The sequence below is a fragment of the Lemur catta genome, chromosome 4, assembly GCF_020740605.2.
Source record: "Lemur catta isolate mLemCat1 chromosome 4, mLemCat1.pri, whole genome shotgun sequence".
NCBI lineage: Eukaryota > Metazoa > Chordata > Mammalia > Primates > Lemuridae > Lemur > Lemur catta.
Window position 1 is genome coordinate 49,153,961 of NC_059131.1, and position 21,489 is coordinate 49,175,449.

At 37.3% G+C, this 21,489-nt stretch overlaps 1 protein-coding gene across 6 annotated transcripts in view; it reads right to left on the bottom strand.

Moving 5' to 3' along the window:
- The window catches only part of VPS54 (VPS54 subunit of GARP complex), a 147,506-nt gene that overhangs the window by 93,013 nt on the left and 33,004 nt on the right, over positions 1–21,489 (bottom strand). For 2 of the 6 annotated variants that reach the window (XM_045549726.1, XM_045549725.1), the window contains exon 1: positions 10,847–11,343. The exons of 3 other annotated variants lie outside the window; for them this stretch is intronic. The gene's annotated coding sequence lies outside the window, so the exon portion shown is untranslated. Of the gene's footprint in view, positions 1–10,846; positions 11,359–21,489 lie in introns of those variants that run through there. One more of the 6 variants, XM_045549723.1, reaches the window with a different exon arrangement.

Below are 21,489 nucleotides of genomic sequence, written 5' to 3' on the forward strand. Positions count from 1 at the left end.
TGCCAATTTGTTTCAAATAGTCTGGTATCGTTGGAATAGTAATGTCAAAACTTGCTAATTCACACGTAGGTCGAGATGGATTTGCTTCCACTACAGCTTTCAGCTCATCACTATCCACCTTGGCCTGAGGTCACCCATGTGGCTCATTTTCAAGATTAAAATCACCAGAACAGAACTTCTCCAACCATCGAAGTACTGGGCATTCAATGGTCACATCCTCCCTAAACACTTTGCTGATATTTCAAGCTGTCTGGGCTGCACTGGTTCCACGATGGAATGAATTTTTGACTTATCCACAAAAATTGCTCTAAAAAAAATGTGAAAGATAATCACAAGCCAAACCATGTGTTTGAAAGAATGAGGATGTACCTTCATAATAAAAATAAAACAAGTGTCATAGTGAAATGTCAGCGATATCAACTGCCAAACTTAGTACTTAAAGAAATCAGACATTTCATATTTAATAACCTAATACTTTTCTTAGCAAAGGAATAATTTTTTAGCTGCAATGAGATAAATATGCTACTATGGGCCATCATTTTAGCACTTGCAACAGGAAATGTGTTCTGAATTCAAATAATGGTCTTCATAAATGAACTTTTATAACATGTCTATTTGTAATTTGAGAAGATATGGGTAAAGCGGGATTTTTTTTCTTACACTGGAGCTGGATTGAGTTTTCTGATATAGTTTTGATATATTTTTGTAGAATTTTGAGTTTAAATTTAATAAAAAGAAAAAATACTATTGCTTTTTTTAAAGCAAATAAAAAATGGCCAATTTAGAAGTACTGATATATGCAAGAAAAAAATTAAATAATCATACTGGAATGTCCTACCAAAGATCAATTTGACAGAAATCAGATTTTTTTTTAACCATGGTAAAAATTCAGCCTAACTCCTTTCTTTATTACTTTTTCTTGTTCATCTTTAATCTCCCCCTTCAGTTGGTTTCTTGCTGTTTGCCTATAAAATGCCTCAAATATCTCATATTCTAAGAAGTACTTTCCATAACATTTTTGGAATTTTAAGAGCAAACTTCTGGTAAATGGTATAGTTAAACTCCTTTCATACACCCTAGACACAAATAACAATACACTTCTATACTATTTAAGATTTATCACTTGACAAAATCTAGTTTAATCATAATTTTTAAAGTACTTGAAAAATATTAAATTCTACATTACAATGATCTAAACAATGACACTAAAACTTAAACATACTTTCAAGAAATATTAACAAATTGAGGCTATCATATAAACAAGTAATTGTATATTCATCTCAAGCATTGAAGGAGTATTGAAGAAGCTAAAGGAACCCAGGAAATAAGAACAAAGTTATAAAGACCTAATTTGCCTTTTTGTTTACATCCTCATTTGACATGTATGAGATCCTGTGCCTCAAAGGAAACTCTGAATGCACGCGCTTCCCAAAGTTGCTTATTTACTTTTGATTTAATGAGAGCAAGGAATAATAAGACATAATGTTGGCTAGAAGGATAAAAATTATAACTATTTATAATCTCAGATTTAAATATTTTAATTGGATTATAAAACAAGTGATATTTCACGTGACATCCTTATCAGGAATTAAAATCATAAATATTCTCATAAAATAATATCTAATTTTTAAGTCTAGATATTATTCGAAATAAAAGCAATGTTTTTTTTTCCCAGTACTCATCAGAGACTTACAATATTATAGCAGCCACTGAAATTAATTAAGGCCTGGAAAATGAATGATAAAACTGTACTGAGATAAAATCTGTCGCTAGCATGTAAAAATTTCAATGAAAACCAAAAATACCTGGGATGGTTTATTTTACTCCTTTCTGCCATTGATATCACTGTATTACTACTGAAATTTTTATTAGTCAAAGTGAACCAGATTAGACACTGGTATTCTGTTCTTGATGTCTGGGCCAAAGATTAGTAAGTAAATCCTAAAATGACTCATTCAAAGTTATTGGAGAATAAATATGTCTTAAATATGAAAATTAAACACTTACTAAAATGCATACCAAAAACTAAATTTAAGATAAAATCTGTATAATCTACTCTACTTTGAAAATAATTGCCAGAAGAAATCATATATTAATATATTCCTAAGAAGGACAAAAATAACATTTGGATTTATCCACTGCTTTGGGTTATCCCTGCCTTGCTTCTTTCTAGAGTAGAAATAATCTAGTGTTAACAGTCTTTGTTAATAAAATATATTTTATTATATCTAGGTCCCTAATGGGCAGGGTATTCAAATAATCTAAACAAGTACTCAATAATACTTAGGTAATAGTTAAGTAACAGAAAGATGATGCTTTCAAGGAATTTTAATTTTAGGAAAATAAAGCAAAATAGCTAAAAAACTTGTCTGTATTAAATAAATGGTTCAAGAATGAAAATATGAAATGGTAGTTTAAGAAAAAAGTAAATAACTATAAGGTTCAGAATTACTATAACCTCAAACTAACAATAAATTAGTATTTTAATTAATCACTGCTTGGTATTACCTCTGCACCCCTCTCCACTGGTTGGGTCTCTTAGCCTGTGCCCCATTACTTCAACAGTCTCCCCTACATCTTCAATTATCTCCTCCCTCATCCATGTTCAATACAATCTGTCTTTGCTTTATTCCTGGCTACAGAACACTACCAGAGAAAACTGTAAAACACACTGATTACAAATTTATGAGTTCCAATCTCAGATGAACCCCTGATGCTGCTCAGTAATCCTTTCACTTATGTTGAAACACTTCCCTTTTCCATTCTCTCCAGTATTTGTAACACTTTTATCACTCTCCTCAAGTCCCCTAGCCTACCTCCATCAACCCTATGCTCAAAAAGCAACTGTTAAAAAAAAAAAAAAACCCTCATATATGACGTTTCCCCTCTACATTCAAATGTACCTAATTCTCATCTGTACCAACTCCTAACTTTGAGAGAGTATAATAAGGTGTCTAGTCTTTTCCAAATTGAATACCCCAACCACCTGTTTTTGACATCACCTCTTCCTGCTTCATCTGGGGCATCGTTCTATTAATTATTCTCTAACTCTCCTATTTTTGGTCTCTTCATCAGCCCATCTAAAAAAAAAAAAAAAAAGAAGTTTAAGTACCAAATTAAAGTTCTTTCTGTCATTCCTGTTTCCTCAAGCTACTTCTTGCCTCCCCTTAGCAATCTGTCTTCCATTTTCACCACTCACTTGGCTCTAGAAAGGTTAGGAATGACCTGATTTCTAAATTCAGTGGTGTATATTCAGTCTTCATCTAACCTGACCTCACTGCCCTGAAAAATCAATTAAAGTAAAAATGTAGAAGGAATGAAAAAGTTAAAAAATCACCATTTGTAATCCTCCAATGTAATGGATGATTCAAGCAAGGATCATTAATGGATGCCAAAATCACTGGTTAAAAGGTTGCTAGGGAACAGGATATTTACACAGCCATGAAGTGTTCCCCATCAATTACTTATAAGTAAATAGTAGAGAGATCTGTCAGTCCCACCTTTACCAAGTGATCAAGCTTACATTACCAAGAGGGGGACAGCCTGACATCATGTGCCTCCAACGTAATACAGCAGTAGGTATATACATCATCTGCATAATGGTCTCTCCAGAAATGTCTGACCAGAATCTAATCATGAGGAAACAGACCAATTCAGAATGTAGAACATACTCTAGGACAAGTGGCCTCTACTTTTCAAAGGATAAATCTAGAGAGGGAAGTGTTGGGACTAGTTTAGATTGGGAGAGACTTAAAGAGAGATACCAGCCAAAGGTAATGTATGAACCTTGACTGAATTCTGCATTTGAGGAGAAATAAAGCCATAAAGATTTTGGAACAACTGGGAAAATTTAAGTATGGACTATATGTGGAATAATGTTATTGAGTAAATGCTGATATTCTTAGGTGTCGTAATTGTATTGTGGTTGTATAAAATGCCCCTGTAACTGGGAGATACAAGCTTAAGTATTTAGGGGTGAAACACCATGATATCTACAGCATGCTTTCAGGTTTGGCAAAAGGGAAGTAGGGGTATGTGGGGGAGTGTGGTTTTCACTCTACTATTCTTTCAAATTGTGAGTTTAGAAATCTTCACAAATAAATAAATAAATAAAAGCCAATGAAGGCTTACCAAGAACTGAAGAATAGGTAGAAATAGATAGAAATGAGCCAAACAGATGGAGAGGAGGAAGGAAGGGAGTGACAAGGAGAAAGATTCCAGGAATGGGAAACAGTATGTTCAAACGTTTGGAGGGAAGAGAAAGCCTATTGCCAGAAACCACAAATAATTCAATATGCTTGAGAAAATTATATATTTAGGGGATGAAGGCAGTTATGGAGAGTCATTAAGGCTAGAGGGATAAGTCGGAAAAAGAATTTAAAAGAACTTACAAATCTGTTAAAGGAATAAGAAATGTGGATTTTTAAAAGAAGTCAGAAATAATTTAAGCAGAGGAATGATACAATCAGATGTACTCTTTAGAAAGATCACTGATTAGGCCGGCGTGGTGGCTCACGCCTGTAATCCTAGCCCTCTGGGAGGCCAAGGCAGGTGGATCACTAAAGGTCAGGAGTTCGTGACCAGCCTGAGCAAGAGTAAGACCCCGTCTCTACTAAAAATAGAAAGAAATTATCTGGACAACTAAAATATATATATATATTCCAAAAAAATTAGCCGGGCATGGTTGCACATGCCTGTAGTCCCAGCTACTCGGGAGGCTGAGGCAGGAGGATGGCTTAAGCCCAGGAGTTTGAGGTTGCTGTGAGCTAGGCTGACGCCACGGCACTCACTCTAGCCCGGGCAACAGAGCGAGACTCTGTTTCAAAAAAAAAAAAAAAGATCACTGATTGTAGCACAGAGAATGGATTAAAGAAAAGCAAAACTAGAAGAGACCAGACAAGAAAACCTGTAATAATCTAGGTAAAACAGTAAACCTGCTCAGATAATGGTAGAAGAGGTAGAAAAAACTAGACAGATACCAGATCTTTCTCCAGTCCTAACCTCTTTTCACTGTCCCATACCCAAATTTATAATTGCCTACTGGGCATCTTCACCTACATGTTTCATAGATACCTAAAATTCAATATATCCAAAACTTAAACTCATTATCTGCCATTTGTATCCTCCTCCTGCACCTACCAAAAATTTATTCCTTCTCTAGCTCTGTTAATGGCAACGCCTCCTATGTAGTTTCCCAAACTAGGAACCCAAGAGCCAACTTGACTCCCTCGCCTTCTACATTATTCAATTTCTATACCAACTTGTACTGACCTATGGAGTCTACCTTCAAATACTCCCCATTCCAATTACCATTCACATAGTTCAGGACTTTATTTGAAGAGTAGACTATTGGGAGAGTCTCCTACCAAAAGTACTTCCTTAGTCCTAATCTCACTCAGCTTCAGAATCATCTTTTCCACAGTTTAGATCTGATTAGGTCACTCTCCCTAAGAATAACATTCATCGGGTGTTGGACAGATAGGTGGGGAGGAGGAGATGGGTATATATGTGTATATATATATACCTAATGGGTGCAGTGCGCACGGTCTGGGGGATGGACATGCTTGAAGCTCTGACTCAGGTGGGTCAAAGGCAATATACATAACCTAAACATTTGTACCCCCATAATATGCTGAAATAAAAAAAAAATTTAAAGAAAAGTTCAAAAAAAAAGAATTCTTTAACAGTAACATTTTCAACATAGAACTCTTCACAATCTGGCCCCAAACTGTCCATCAGGTTAAACAAATTGCAAAAAGATATTTAAAATGACCAGGATGTGACTTTCTTGACATAATTATTATGATTTCAAAATTTTACTTTATTCACTCCATAGAAAAAAATCATAAAATATGATGTAACACCACAATATTCATACACAAACACCCACTCTTTGAACTTCCTACTAGTCAAAAAGCCAACTGTTAGAATGTAACATTCTCCAAATCTGTAGCAATTTTTGCCATGAAAACATTTCCCATTTTTCTAAAATTCAATTTGTAAAAGTTCATTATATTTAAAAAAACCTACCAATACCACATGGGTAATTCTGAATATTGTCTCCCACTATTCTACCCTCAAGCCACCCCAGAAAAATTTTTCTTTATAGCTAAAGCTCTGTCTACCTCCACTCTTCATTTTACATGACTGTGAAAGAAAGGTGATCAGTTAACAAGATTTTTAAAAATTAGATTTTTTTCCCATTCAATTCATGTATTTTAATTAATTCAACTCTAAATGCTAAAGTATACTGTGGACTACTGGATATATATATACTGGATATATATATAATAGAAAAATCAAAGTGATTCTTTTTGCATAAAAAGATGTTGAAACTAGTAGGAAAAGAAATAAATCTAGAAAGAGATGAGATTTTGCAAATGTTGAGTAGGTTTAAAACCCCTATTTCTTTAGCTAAATCTTCACATTTGAAGAGCAATTACCATTAGTAGAAAAATCCTTCCAATACAAAGGACAGTATGCATACTAAAAGAAGACAAAAGGAATTATTCCCAATAAGGGAATTAATCCAGGTAACTGTAATTTACTGTTGAAAAAACTAGAACTTTCTGTATAAGTCATTTCCCAAAAATTTAACTCTGAAATAAATGATACATTTTCATGTCTTCTGAAATAGTATATTTTGAAAACAGGGTGACCTTTTCTTGCTAACTAATTTCACCATTATAATAATCAGTTATTATACTGTGTTATAATAGTGATACTCTCAAGCTACTGAAGGAAATCAGTTTTTCCCTATATTAAGGAGCTTCAGATTACGGTGATATACTACTTCTTTTACTAGTTATCAATATGCATATTTTTAGTATTTCTCTCCTCCCTGGAGAGGCTGTCAGCAGTCACTGTTTTCCACATTGCTATCTACATTCCTGCTTTTGACAACCTCTATATCCCTTTTTAATTTGATTCTTCTAAAGCCAGTAACTTATACAGTATTTATAATTGATATAGCATCTTAATACATATTACCTCACTTAATTATTATAATAACCTTGCGATACAGGAATTATCACCATCGTATCTTACAGATGAGAAAACTGAGGCTCAGAAAGATTGAGGAATTTACCATAAGGTTATAAGGATAATAAAAAGCAAAAGTGATCTCTACTGTCAATCATCTTCTTTCATCACCAAATTAAGCTGTTAAAAACATTAAATAATAAGAGTCAAAACTGGGGCGTATGTGGAGAAAAAGGAAGATTTTCCTGTGTAAGCCATGACTTTATCTGGACATTCACAATACACATTAACTAATTAATTAAAACACTTAGCTTACTTCTCCTTTCTTGGCAGTGGTAGGTGGCAGGAAAAATAATCACTTCTGGATAAAGAAGAAACTACTATAGTCTACTTACAATTTCAAAAACCTGTGCAACAATAACCAACAATTCAAAACATAACAGTAATTCAAATACGCAGTAAAGTAAGACTGCTATTTTCAGGAGGGAAAAGATTTTTTTCTTCAGATTTGAAGACAACTAAACAGACTAAAGAATGTCTGCATTATGTCATAAATAGATTTACTTTTCCCTCAACTCTTCCCCCTGCAAAGAGTTACTAGAGTATCTAAATTACTAATCTAATCCACCAAACAATGCCCATTAAGAGCATTTTCACAGCTGGTAGGGGTTAAGAACACTAGTTTAGGCCCTTACCAGAATCATACAAACCATAGGTTTATTATAGAATGGTATTACTGACATTTTTGAACTCAATAATACTTTCTTGTGTGGGTGGGTGGGGTGGGTGGGGTGGAACATGTCCTGTGCATTGTAGGATATTTAGCAACATCCCTGGCTAGATGCCAATAGCAGCCCTCTTCAGTTTAACAACCAAAAAATGTCTCCAAACACTGCCAAATGTCCCTTGGGCAAAATCATGCTGGAGAACCACTGTTTTAAACGTTAGAGTCCTGGATCTTTGAAAAATGAAGCCTCCAACCGGCCCTGTTAATTATAATTTAAAAAATTTTATTTTATTTTTAAAATTTGAATTTTTAAAAATAAGATGTTAATAGTACAAGAAGATACCTAAATAATATATTTGTGATCCTTCTTTAGGTTAAAGCATTTTTAGAGGATTCCGTAACATGGATTTCGATTATATGGATACATTATAGTCACCCATGTTTCCCCAAAGTTGGGGGAATGTCCAGCTCTTTCCCATCTCTGCTAGCAAAATGTCATACATACATATGAAAATCTAAACAATTCCAACTTCCAAACCCCCATTTCTTACTTTACATGGCCACACTGTGGTTCTTGAGCCATGCACCTCATAGATTTAAGTTTATACTCTTCAGATTTCATCTAGTCCCTGCCCACTATTTGTGAGACAAGCAGGGAGTAAGCTGATGACTCTTAAGATCTTTTCCAGCCCTGATATTCTAACATTCAATGACAAAAATACTTCTCCAACTTTTACTTACTGACTCCTGGCTGACCAAACCACTTCTTAACCATTCATGCTTAATTTTTTTTTCTCCAACTTCATATTTATGCCAAACACAACCAAACAGTGTATCAGTTGTTTACAACATTGCTTTTAATACAGGTGATCAGTTGCTTATTCCCTGACTCAAATAAAAAATTTTAACATGTAAATTGATTTTAAAAGAAAAGCTCTTCAAGAAGCTATGAGCAGATACCATTTATATGAAAGGTCCACATTAGGCGAATACTGAGACAGAAAGTAGATTAGTGTTTGCCTAAAGCTGGCAGGAGGGTGAGGAAAATGGATAAAGGGTTTTCTTTTTTGGGGGGACCGGTGATGAAAATGTTCCAGAATTAGATCATAGTGATGATGGTTGCACAACTCTTTAAAAATCATTGAATTGTACACTTTAAATGGGTGTATTTTATGATCTGTTAATTATATCTCAATAAAGCTGTTTTTAAAAGCTTGGAGCAGGAAAAAGGAATTTTAATTAACTTTTATTGATAGGAAAAGGAGTGTGATTAAGAAAAAATTCTGCAAAGTTTGCCATTTCATGGGCTATATAAGATTTGGTTATAATCCTGACATAAAAACTTAATTATCTCATCCAGAAATAAATTTTAACTTTTCCAGAAAATATAAACATGTGCAAATTTAAATATTGTTTTCTAAACTTTGGATATTTCCAGTCATAATTTTGAAAACAATAAAAAACATTTCAGAAAGCCAAATGCTATAGTAACAATAGTTCTACAAGAACAAAATATATATTAACAACAAAAAAACATGGACAGTCTTTACAGTTTCGTTGATTCATTATTTTAAAAACTTATTAAGGGTTCAGGTGCAGTGGCTCAGGCCTGTAATCCCAACACTTTGGGAAGCCAGGGAGGGAGGATAGCTTGAAGCCAGGAATTCAAGACGAGCCTGGGCAACACAGCAAGACCCTGCCCCTACAAAAACAGTTTTTTTTTTAATTAGCCTGTCGTGATGGCATGTGTCTGTGGTCCTAGCTACTCAAGAGCCTGAGGCAGGAGCATTTCTTGAGCCCAGGAGTTCCAGGTAGCAGTGAGCTATGATTGTGCCATTGCCCTCCAGCCTGAGCGACAGAGCAAAACTGTCTCAAACAACAACAAAAAACCATTACAACATTTTTCATTTCTTTTAAAAGTGATCCTCAGACTATCTTTCATAATTTAAAGATAGTCCAATCACAGTAAAAATGCAAACATCTAATCCCCCAAATCACAACTATCAATTACACATATTGATCATTTTTACCCAAACCTATCACGATCACTATGAACCATCAATATCCATTTCTAGGATAGCAGATGCTGACTGCCATACACACACAGTAAAACAAACAAATCCCATTATTCCATCTGTTTCATCATAACTGCTTAGAAATCATTTAGGCTCTCAGGCTACTCTTCCAATTAGAACTCCCCATCAGATTTATAAAAGTGAAGGTCCATCAAAATCTGCAGTTTGTTATTTCTCAGTACACTACAAGTAATTTATCACATTAACACTTGCCTTGTTAAGCATTTACTGTTAAGACTGCCTGGGTCTGACAAATCAGAAATACAGTTAAAAGCAAAAACACTCCAAAAAATTTAATTCTTCGAAAGCAAAAACTTCAATAAAGACCAAAAAAATAAACCTCGTTAAAAGAGAATTAAAAAAAATTTTTTGCAACCCCGTCAGCCAAAATTCTAAAAATACCATCCTGAACTCAACACATGAACAGACTAAGTGGCTAATTATAATTGGCAGGCAAAACTTCCCAAGTCAACGACAGGAGGGCAGGGATGGCCTGCCTTTGTATCTAGGCATAGATGAAAGGAAGCAGAACTGAAGAAAATTCATTATTGAACAAATTATTGTGACGTAAATTGCCAAACTGCACAACACCGAGTTATTCTTTGGGTTAGCCTTCCCCAATGAGAGGGGGAAAATTTTTTTTAATTATTCCAGTAGGATCCAAAGGAGCTAAGGGCCCGGCTGGAAAAAGAAAGGGAAAGTTTGGGGGCAGCCTCAAAGGGGATGATGGAAGTTCCAGAGCCGGGATCCGGAGAGGGGCGAGAAGGACCAGAGGGGCGAGAGAGGCGTTTTCGACCGCCAACAGAAGGTGGGGAGCCCAGCTGCCAGCCCCGATCCCGGAGGGAGAGTGAAAGGAAGAGTAGGTGGCGGAGACGAGAATGGAAGCTTCAGCGCCGGTCAGTTGTGAGCGAAACTCGGTCCGCTCCGGGCTGGGAAGGTGACAGAGGGGGTGGGGTCTCAGTCCCTCTCTCTGCGGTAGGTCGGGGTGAGGGTGGGCCGCGACGCGCTGGGGACCAAGACGGGGCCAACGCTGGGGACCAAGAGGGGCCAGCCCCACACCTACCTGCGGGTCCCGGGCAGCCGCCCAGAGCGAGGCCTAGTGCATCTCCGCCGCCTGCAGCCCTCCACGTCGCACCGAGGCTGCTCCTCCGCGGCCGCCACCTCCTGGCGCCGGGAGCCCGGCCGGGCCGGAGCCCGGCTTCCCGCCCCCGCCCCGCGCCGGCTGGCCTGTTGGCCCGGGGAGCACAGGGCCGCCCTCTCGAGCCCAGCTCCGCTCGGGGGTGAGAGGCGGCAGCGGCGGTTCCCTCACGTCTCTCCCGGGTGTCCTGTCAGCCAGCAGTTTCCCCCGGGTCCGCAGCGCCGCCTCCGCCGCTGCTGCCACCGCCTCTCCCACATCCCCGGCCTCCAGGGGAGCCGCCGCCACCGCGCCGCGACCACTGTCTGTATCGTTTCTCTCCCTGCTCCACTGCTTTGCCTCACCCCACCGGCCCGCCCGGCCTGGCGTGGCCCGGTCGGCTCGGGCGAGACAGCGCCGGAGGCTGCTGCGAGGCCGCCGCAGCCCCCAGCCCACAATCCACCGCGCGGCTCCGCCGGGGCGGGAGGGCCGCGGCCCGGGCCGGGAGGAGCGCCTGCCGCCTCGGGAGAGGGGCCTCGGCGCGGGCCGGCTCGCCCGCCGCGGGCGCAGCCGGCGTTCCCCCGGGGCGGGGAATACCCCGCGTGGCTCCCCTGCGCCTCCTCTAACAGCCATACACGCAAAGACAAAAATGCACGCTGAATTCCACTTTTCCCCCCCGACCCTGAGTTGGTCTCAGGAACACCCAAAAGCCTCCTTTCCCGGGACTGGGACTCGATCCTTACAACGTGGCCCTCGCCCACCCCCACAGACCAACCGACTGAAAACGTCCCTAAATCACCCAGTACCCATTAAAGCAAATACTTCCACAAGATTCCACCTCTCCTTTCATCCCTTCAAAGTAAACGCTATTTAGCGTTTCCCAAATAAATGCCCTTTCAAAGGTTAAAGGTCACCCCTCCCCCCCAGGAACCCACTGGACTGTGAAAACCCTGCATTGTCTCTCTGTTGAGGCCTTTCCCCCACCCCGTCCTCTTTTTCCAAGTCTTCCCCACGTTCCAGGGCTCCCCAGGCACTGAAATCAGTTATTCCTGTTGTTTGACTGAGATACTTGAACTGTGTGTATTAATACCTACTCATTCTGATTCTTAACATTATTCTGTTTCAGCCTGGTTTCAGAGGGCTTGCAATCTTAGAGCAATAAAATACAATGTACAGGAAGGGAAATGTCTTAGAATATATATATGTATTTTTTAAGGGAATAAAAAGGTCTTCAATCATTTGAGTGCTTATGTCTTAATTTTAGAAAGATTTCATTCAATTCAGAAACTATTTGACTACAAATAACTTTAAAGCATTTATGAGACACTCAGTATGTTTTAACAAATCAAAAGTGAAAATGTAAGTCTTATGGTTGGGGATTGAAAAAAAAAAAAGTTGATGCAAGTTTGACTTCTAAGAAGTCACTTTGAAAATTGCAAACATAACTCTGTGAAGTAATATTTTACCCACCCAAGAGCTAAAGTTGGGGGAAGGGAAGAACAAAAAGAAGGAAGCAGCAAAAATAGTTCAGAAGAAAGTCTTACATTGTATTTTTCTAAATGCAGTTCTCTACAATTTTGTAATAAGGAAAGTGAAAAAAAATCAATCCCCAATATGGAATACATTTAATTATAAAATAATAAGGAACGCCCCTTAAATCCCTGATCTCTTATAAAACCAGATGAAACCTGGGCAACATAGCCAGACTCTGGCTTTAAAAAACAACACTAAATAGGTGAGGTGAAGGTCACATTAATTAGCTTGATTTTATCATTCCACGTTGTATGCGTATATCAAAAACATCACATTGTACCCCATAAATGTATATATGATTATTTGTCAATTACATTTTTTAATTTAAAAAGATGAGTTTATACTATGAAAATATTAAGGAAAAATTAACCAAATTTCATTTAAGGCCAGAAAGGAAAATGATTTCACTTTATGCCTACAATCAGTTCATAGAGTATACTAAGAATTGGATTTAGCAAGTTCCTAGATTTTGAACCTGCATCAGGAAATCAACGACAGTTCAAAAGCTGCCTTAAACTGTGCGCAGGGACTCTTGCTATAATCCCAGCACTTTGTTTGGCATTTTGGGCAGAAGGATTGCTTGAGCCCAGGAGTTTGCAGTTATAGTGAGCTGTGATCGTGCCACTGCACTCCAACCTGGGTGATAGAGTGAGACCCTGTCTCAAAAAACAAACACAACAAAATCTATGTTAAGAATGGCTGGTTTGGCCTTTTAAAAAATTTGTATTTATACCCTACCATGTTCTAAAAAAGATTCTAAATTGTTATAGTTGGCGCTTGGATTAAATGATAGCCATCGGGTGTATCCCAGACACTAGAACAAGACAGACTGGTTTGCTTCCTCATTATCCATCTGTTGATAACATACCATAGAAAGAAAATACACATTGAGTATTATACTTAGTTCTTTCAGGGACCCAGCACAGTTTACTTTTACTTTTCCACAGAACAATTTATAATGTTAAATCTAAACAGAAAAGTAAATATTGATGATCAAGTTTGCAAAGTTTTTTTTAAAACTGTAAACCAGACAAGCAATATTATTTAAAGCTAGATAAATTTCAAATTAATTAATATATTCATTTGCTATCACTTGAAGCATTTCAGTATTAGAAATAAAAGCCAAATCACAAATAAATATGTATAGATATATTATTAGTGTTCATTTCCAGAAAGCACAGATGAAAGAAAATTAAGAAATTAATTGAAAATTAAGAAATTGATAGAAATTAAGATTCCATCATTGCCCTCAAAAGAAGCAAATATGAAAAAAATATTTAGCTACCATATCACTAGTACTGTATTTGGCATATTTACTATATCTGTTAAGAATCATGAAATCATGTGCATCAGGGTTATATAGTCTCAGAGGGAAAATGGCAAATTTTCTAATGCCATAACACCTATAAAAGGCCTATGCTTATGTTTACTATATGTTCAGTGCATATTTATGTGTGTGGCAATAGTGAGGTTACTATATCTACTCAATCAATGGACACTGCCAGTTTTAATGACTCATTTGACAGAAACTATACATTTACATGCCAATATAAATACAAAGGGGAAAGAAGGCACTGATGCAAGGAACAAGTAAAAAAATCATTTTGCAATTTAGTAAGATATAAGCATTAGCCCCTCTTAATTCCGCAATAGCAAACCTTAAATCTATCAAATGGAAACCTATCCAAGTTCTTAACCTACTCTACAGCCAAATATATATAATTACACTGTGTTTTTAGTATAAATAAATTATCTTTGGTAAGTAAAACCCACCTGCACTCATGAACTGAAAGTATTATGCTGACAGTTGTTTCATTAGGTTTTGGTTTTTGGTCCCATGTCCTGAATTATTTTATCCATCACATTTAAGCTATTTTTAAATGTCACAATGTTTAAAAATCATAATCTGTAACAACATGACTCTAACCTGAAACTATGTTTGGATACTTCTTCATATATAATGTAGGACTCTCTTAATGTAGGAAACTTTTTCAATTTAAGTATGGTGTAAGATGTCAAAATTAAATGTGGATATAAGCACTACTAGAAAATGTATAATATTTAACATGATAATGCACTAAATAATTATTGGGAGTAATATACAAGTTTTCAACATACCATCTGTTTCTGTCTTCTACATCAGCTACTTGATTACTTTGAAAGCAATTGTTTAACTCTGTTCAATTTCTCTGTTACCTTTCTCTTTGACTCTGATATTCCACATTTCCATTTTTATTATAACAACTACAATTACAATTTACTAAGAATTTACTGTACTCCAAGCATAGAGAAAACCAAGGTAATGTGGTATATTAGTTTTCTGTTGATGTGTACAAATTACTACCAGCTTAGCAATTTAAAAAAAAACACATATGTATTATGTCACAGTTTCTGTGAGTCAGGAGTCTGGGCACAGCTTAGCTTATCTTCTGCCTAAGGTCTCACAAGGCTGCAATCAAAAACATTTGTGAAGCTGTGTTCTCATCTGAAAGCTTGACTGGGGAAGAATCTGCTTCAAGCTCCTTCAGGTTGTGGGCAGAATTTTTTTTCTTACAGTTGAAGAACTGAGAGCCCTAGCTTCTTGCTGGCTGGAAGCCAGCCCAGTTCCTAGAAGCCACCTGCAGTTGCTTGCCGGGTAGATTTTCCAACACAGCTGCTTACTTCATCAAGCCAATGAGGAGTATCTCTAAAGTCTCTACAGTGAATCCACTATCAAGATGGAGTGATATCCTATCATATTTGCCATAGTCTGTGGTTTACAAGCAGGTCACAAGTCTCACTCAGTCTCAAGGAGAGGGGATTACACAGGGTGTGAACACCAGGAGGTAGAAATCATGGGAGCTACCCTCAAATCTGTAACTAATACCACAGGTTTTGGAGTTCGGCAAACCTTGGATTTTCAACTTGGCTTTGACACCTGAGCTATGTGACTTTGGTCTCAAGTCTCTGTTAGTTTGTTCATCTGCAAATAGCAGCAATAAGCTCTTTACACTTTATTTTTCTCTCGTATAAAATGAGGCCAATAATAGAATTGTTGTAAGGATTAAATGAGCATTTTAATGCAATAACTGATAATATGAAATACCCAATAAACATTTGTTAGTTTTCTTCTCTCATCCCCTCTCTTTCCCTTGTCTCTTTTATTTTGATGTTGGTCAATTAGAAGTCTCCATTGGCACTACCCTTTCAACTGCTACATCTTTAGCCTGGATCCAGAGTTCATGTACCTGTATCTAGAGCCATTCAAAACCAACTCTAGTTTCAAGTTGTTTAAAAATAGGACTGATAGGATTGCAAAATGTTATGTCAAACTTGAGGTTGGCAAAAATGACATATCCGTAACATTAGAAAGGTAGTTATTAGACACAGAGGCTTTGAGAGTTTAGAGAACTTTGCTGGGATTGGCTTATTTTCTCCCTTTGAATCATGTTCAATATGTATAAGGTACAAAAGGACATGTTATGGCATAAAAGTACTCATGGGCTCTGGGTTTGCCACTTTCTATCTTAATAACCTTGGGCGTGTTACTTAAGCTCTCTAAGGCTTAGTTCCTTATGGGGATAATGATAGTACCGACTTCCTAGGCGTGCTGTGAGGATTACATTTAAAGCATACAGTTGCCCCTTCATATTTGTAGTTTCCACATCTGCAGATTCAACCAACTATGGATCAAAAACATATTTAAAAAACAATAAAAAATAATATAAAAAAAACAATGCAGTATACCAACTATTTACATAGCATTTACATTGCATTAGGTATTATAAGTAATCTAGAGATGATTTAAAGTATATGGGAGAATATGTATAGGAAGGTTATATGAAAGTATTTCACCATTTTATATAAGGGTCCTCAGCATCCACTAATTTTGGTATCTGCAGGGGTGAGGGTGACATCCTGGAACCGATCCCTTTCTGATACCAAGGGACAACTGTACTTACATAGCATAACTTAATCCCTAGCTCACAGTCAGTACTTTAAAATGTTAACTGTCATAATTATTTTTATATTCTTCACAATCTCATTGTCATTATTAGGAAGGCTGTAGTAATGAAACCCACAAAATAAGAAGTGACAAGATATGACTATGACTGCAGTGGGTGCGGTGAGGCATTAGAAGCCAGGAGATCTCAAAAGTCCTCTAATGTCAATAGGCTGCAAGTAAGGTGAGTGGTCAAAAGACATGAAAATTGGCAAGTCAGAAACTGGGCAAATAGGAACTAGGGCCAAGGTAAGATTGTGAATTCTGAACCAAACTGTGAAAAATGCAACCCAAGACATCAACAGCAGAAGAGTACATGAAACATATCATTCCTGCCTCAAACATGAAGCCTTTTGTATACTTCCTACTGGAGCAGGAGTCAACCACAGAGCATAAGTAGCCCAGCTTTGAATGGGAAACACATGAGTCATGTTACTATCAGAAAATAGTGAATAAGATGTTGAATAGACTGGAGGAATATGACAGAGATATGTGTATATCTTGACAAATGTAAAATTATTTTAAAATTGGACCAGTTCCCTAGGAAAGTAGTTATATATATCGTTTTGTTAGTCCTGTTATCATATTTTTGCTATATTTTGCTTTATGCAGCATTTAGTTCTTTTACTGTTTCACTTGGTTCTCTAATCTATAGAGGCTTTGTCTAACAAACTAAATTGTTAATATTTCCAGGCCTGGATTTTCCATTGTTGCTGCACTTGTACTTTTTAAAAATTTTCCTACAGAATCTGGGATATACACCACATAGCAGACTTTTAATAAATGCTTATTGAATTAAAAAAATATGAAGTACTCCCCCTTAGTAAATGGTATTTGGTATAATAAATATTAATAATTTATGAAATTAATGGATGACCTTGAAATCATTCTTGGCTCTTTCATATACCATATCTCATGTGCCAGCAAATCCTATTACTTCTATCTTCAAAAGATATCTAGACTAAACACTTCTCACCACTCACATTGCATCCATTCTGGTCCAAGCCATCTTGCCTGTGGGGACCCAACTGTGGCTGTTGGGCTGTAAAAATACCTTGCTCATTACAGAGACAGCAAGGTAAATGATGCTTATTGGAGTGGTGCAGTACGGTGATCTTACTTGTCTGGATTAATACAAAAGCCTCCTAGCCCATCTCCCCATTTCTGCTTTTGTCCCCCCATTAATCTATTCTCAACACAATAGTCCACTTGGTCCTGTTAAAATTTAAGTCAGATCATACCATTCCTCTGCTTAAAACTCTCCAGAAGCTCCCATCTCATTCAGAGTAAAGGGTGAAATCTTTGCAAGGCCCTAAATGATTTCATCCCACTGTTACCTCTCTGACTATCTCCTCTTACCTCCTCCCACTTCTCACATTAGGCTCCTCACTTGTTCCTGGGACACACCAGGCATGCTCTTGCCCCAGAGCATTTGCACTTGCTCTTCTCTCTGCCTACAATCCCCCCAGATGTCCGCATAGCTAACTCCCTTACCTCCACCAGGTCTTTATTCAAATCTCACCTCCTCAGTGAAGCATTCCTTGATATCCATATTTCTCATTGCAAAACCATGCTTTATCTGCTTTTCCACTTGATTTTTCTCCTTAGCCTTTATTATCATCTAACCCACTATATATTTTACTTATTGTTTTTCTGTCCCCACATGAATGCAAGCTCCTTGAGGGCAGGGAGTTTTGTCTGTTTTGTTTACCACTGTACACCCCAGCACCTGGAACAGTACCTGGTACAAGATAAGAGTTCCATAAATACTTGTTGGAATAATGAATGAAAGATGAAAACAACTTGCCACTGATATGTTATAGGGGTCAAGATTTTTGTAAGCCACTATTAATTTATTAGATTTATGATAAAAATGATAGTCTTGGCTTATTTTATAATTGGAGTATTTTAAAGAATAACTATTTGAAATTTTTTAAAAATATGCAGTTCTATAATGAAGTAGAATTGTAAGGACAGAATGGTCAAACATTTATTAGGAAAAAAATTCTCATTTAAAAATTCTCTAGGAAAAGGTGAAATTTCATTTAAAACTTCTCAAGGAAAATTATGGACAGTTTAGAAGCCATACATTTCCAGAAAAACAGAAGCCAGAGTTGGCCTCTCAAAGGATTTTCTCAGAAACCACCTTATACACCCAATCAATTGGGTATGTGACAATACCAGCCATTGCTCAGAAAGAACCCTCTAAGCAGTAGGGATACAAATTCTTACACCACTATGTAATATTTTTAAACAGAAAAAAATCCAAGAAGGTGAGGAAATTTTTTATGAGCAAAATAAACAGAGACAAAACAACCCTGAGAATCATAACACCAGGAAAATTTTACAACATAATTCAAAGTAAAAGATTAATATAAAAATAGATTGCAATTATGCAATGGACTTTCCATGGATACCAAAATGCATTATAAAGGTCATTTAATTCTCATGCCACTGTCTGGTCATTTTGATTCTCATTCCACCAGGCAGTAAAATATCTGTGTTTTCTACCCTTATTCTCTTTATTGTTATAAATTCCTGAGCTTTAACAAAAGCAAGTTCTCAATCAGAATCTGATTTCAATTTAGAAGCCTCACTTCCAAAAATCTAAGTTTAGATTTAGAGCGCATTTTCCCCTTCCAAGCTTTTATTTATTAGCTTTTAAGCTAATATATAAAATAAAAATAATGAAGTCAAAAGAAAGAAAAAAATCATTGAAATCAGACTTTTGGAACAGAAGAGGCCTCTCATTTGACAAAGAAATGGAGGTCCAAAGGGCTGAGACAGATAATGTGCTAGTAGTGGCGGCCAATTTTCAATCAGAAGCCAGGTTTAAGGACGTCCAGTCCAGTGCTCTTTGTCCTATACTATACTGAGGGAATGCTACAGCAACAAATTACTGAAAAAGTAAAGAATTATGTTAAGTGGAATTACTTATTATTCAGATCCAAAAATATCAGAATCTCTTCCCACTCCCCAAGGAAAAGTTAGAGCTTTTACTAAAATATGAAACAAGAAACTTCTCATTAGTTGTAAGAAAAAAACATCTTGTAGGGAAGGTTTTGCTTGGTAACATGTATTTAATTACTTTAGGAAATAATCAACATACATTAATTTATTGTTTTACATGCTTTTTACCTGTTCTCACATCCAAGAGACAGTTCCCATATTCAGTTGCAAGAATCCAGTATTTTAGAAAATGTATAGCTATTTTTGTGTATTCTTCCTTTATAAATATGCAAAAGCCTATTTCTGTTCTTCTAAGTTTATCCTAACTTTACTTTGCAGATCAGTATGCATAGCAAAGGAAATGGTAAAATGAGCAGAAAGGACACGTCTACAAAGCATAAGCATTTCTGTGTCCGTTACAAATTGAAAGTCAGACTACTGACAGTTTTTTTCCCCATAGATCTCTACAATAAGCATATATCAAATCAATGAGCAAACAAAAAGCTTGTATAAATGGCTTTGTCTTTATGATTGAACTGGCTCACTGATGCGTGCCAGTGAGTGTTGCTTTGATTCCAGGTGGTCAGCATATCTCTCTGGTTGATGGCATCCAAGAAGGAAATTGCTGATTCTTTACTGCCTGCCTGAGCTACTTATATTTTGCCCCAGTATATTGGAGGCTATCTAAGTTACTCACTACTTGCTCTCAGAATGAGGTTCAATTTTGTCAAAATTGATTTCTCTTTATAGTGGAATCAGTGTCTGATTGTGATTCCAAATCTCTTATTATAAAGAAGAGGTTGGAAAAATGTTCCTACATCAATACTTCTTAACCCCCTAGCATGCATCCTCATTCAGACAAACATCCAGCCATCCATTCACACTCAACGAATATTCTTTTTGTTTGTTTGTTTTGTTATTCTTTTTTTTTTTTCTTTCCTTTTTCATTCCAAGAGATCAATGAATACTTATCAAGGACTTTCTGGGTCCTATGTGCTAGCAGTAAGCAAGACTGATTCAGTTCATGTTCTCATAGAACTCACAATCTGGGTTGAGAAGAGACACATTAAACAATTACTAAAATTGTTTGACAGCAATTGGGATAAGTGTCATGAAATGGTAGAAGAAACTATGAGAGTTTGTAAAGATGAGTATAATTTAATGTAGATGAATAAAGAATCCTTGCCCACACTGAAAAATGAATAAGAGCTAGCCATGAAGAGTCCCAGGCAGTGAAGAGTCCCAGGCAGAGGAAGCAGCCAACAGAAAGAGGCTCTGAGGCATGAAAGAGCTAGCTGAGCAGGGGGAGCAGAGAAAGGGCCCATATGGCTGGCATGCAGTGAGATAAGTAGGCCAAAGCCAGAGCATACAAGAAATTATAGTACATGTTGGAGTTTGAACTTTATTATAAGCTACCAAAGGGCTTTGGGCAAGGAGATGACAAAAGCATGCTTTTAAAAGATAAGTTTGAGCACTCTGTGGAGAATGAATTAGTGGAGATGACCTAGAGAAGGTGTGGCACCAGCAGTTAGAAAGCTATCCAAGCGGTTCAGGTGTCAGGCTAAGGTGGTGGAGATGGTAAAGACTAAGAGCAAGAGACAGATGTCCTAGCTCAGGCTGCCACAACAAAATACCATAGACTGGTGGCTTAAACACCAGAAATTTATTTCTCACAGTTCCAGAGGCAGAAATCAGGATGCCAGCATGGTCCCGTTTCTGGTGCGCACTCTCTTCCTGGCTTGCAGGTGGCCACCTTTTCACTATGTCCTCACATGGCGGAGACAGAGCTCCAGTCTCCTTCTCTTCTTATAAGGGCACTAATATCATCAAGGAGCCCCACCCTCATGATCTCATCTAAACCCAATTGCTTCCCAAAGGCTCATCCCCACATACCATCACATTGAGGATCAGGGCTTCACCATATGAAGTGGGGGCCTGAGGTAGGAGGGAGGTGGTGGTGGCAAACATGTAATTAAGGTCCAGATGTAATTAAGGCCCCCAATCAGTTGAACTTGAGTTAATCAAAAGGGAGATTGTCTTGGTGGCCCTTATCTAATCAGGTGAGCCCTTTTAAAAGAGAGTTTAGAGGTCAGAGACGTTAGAAGTCAGAGATATTTGAAGCAAGAAA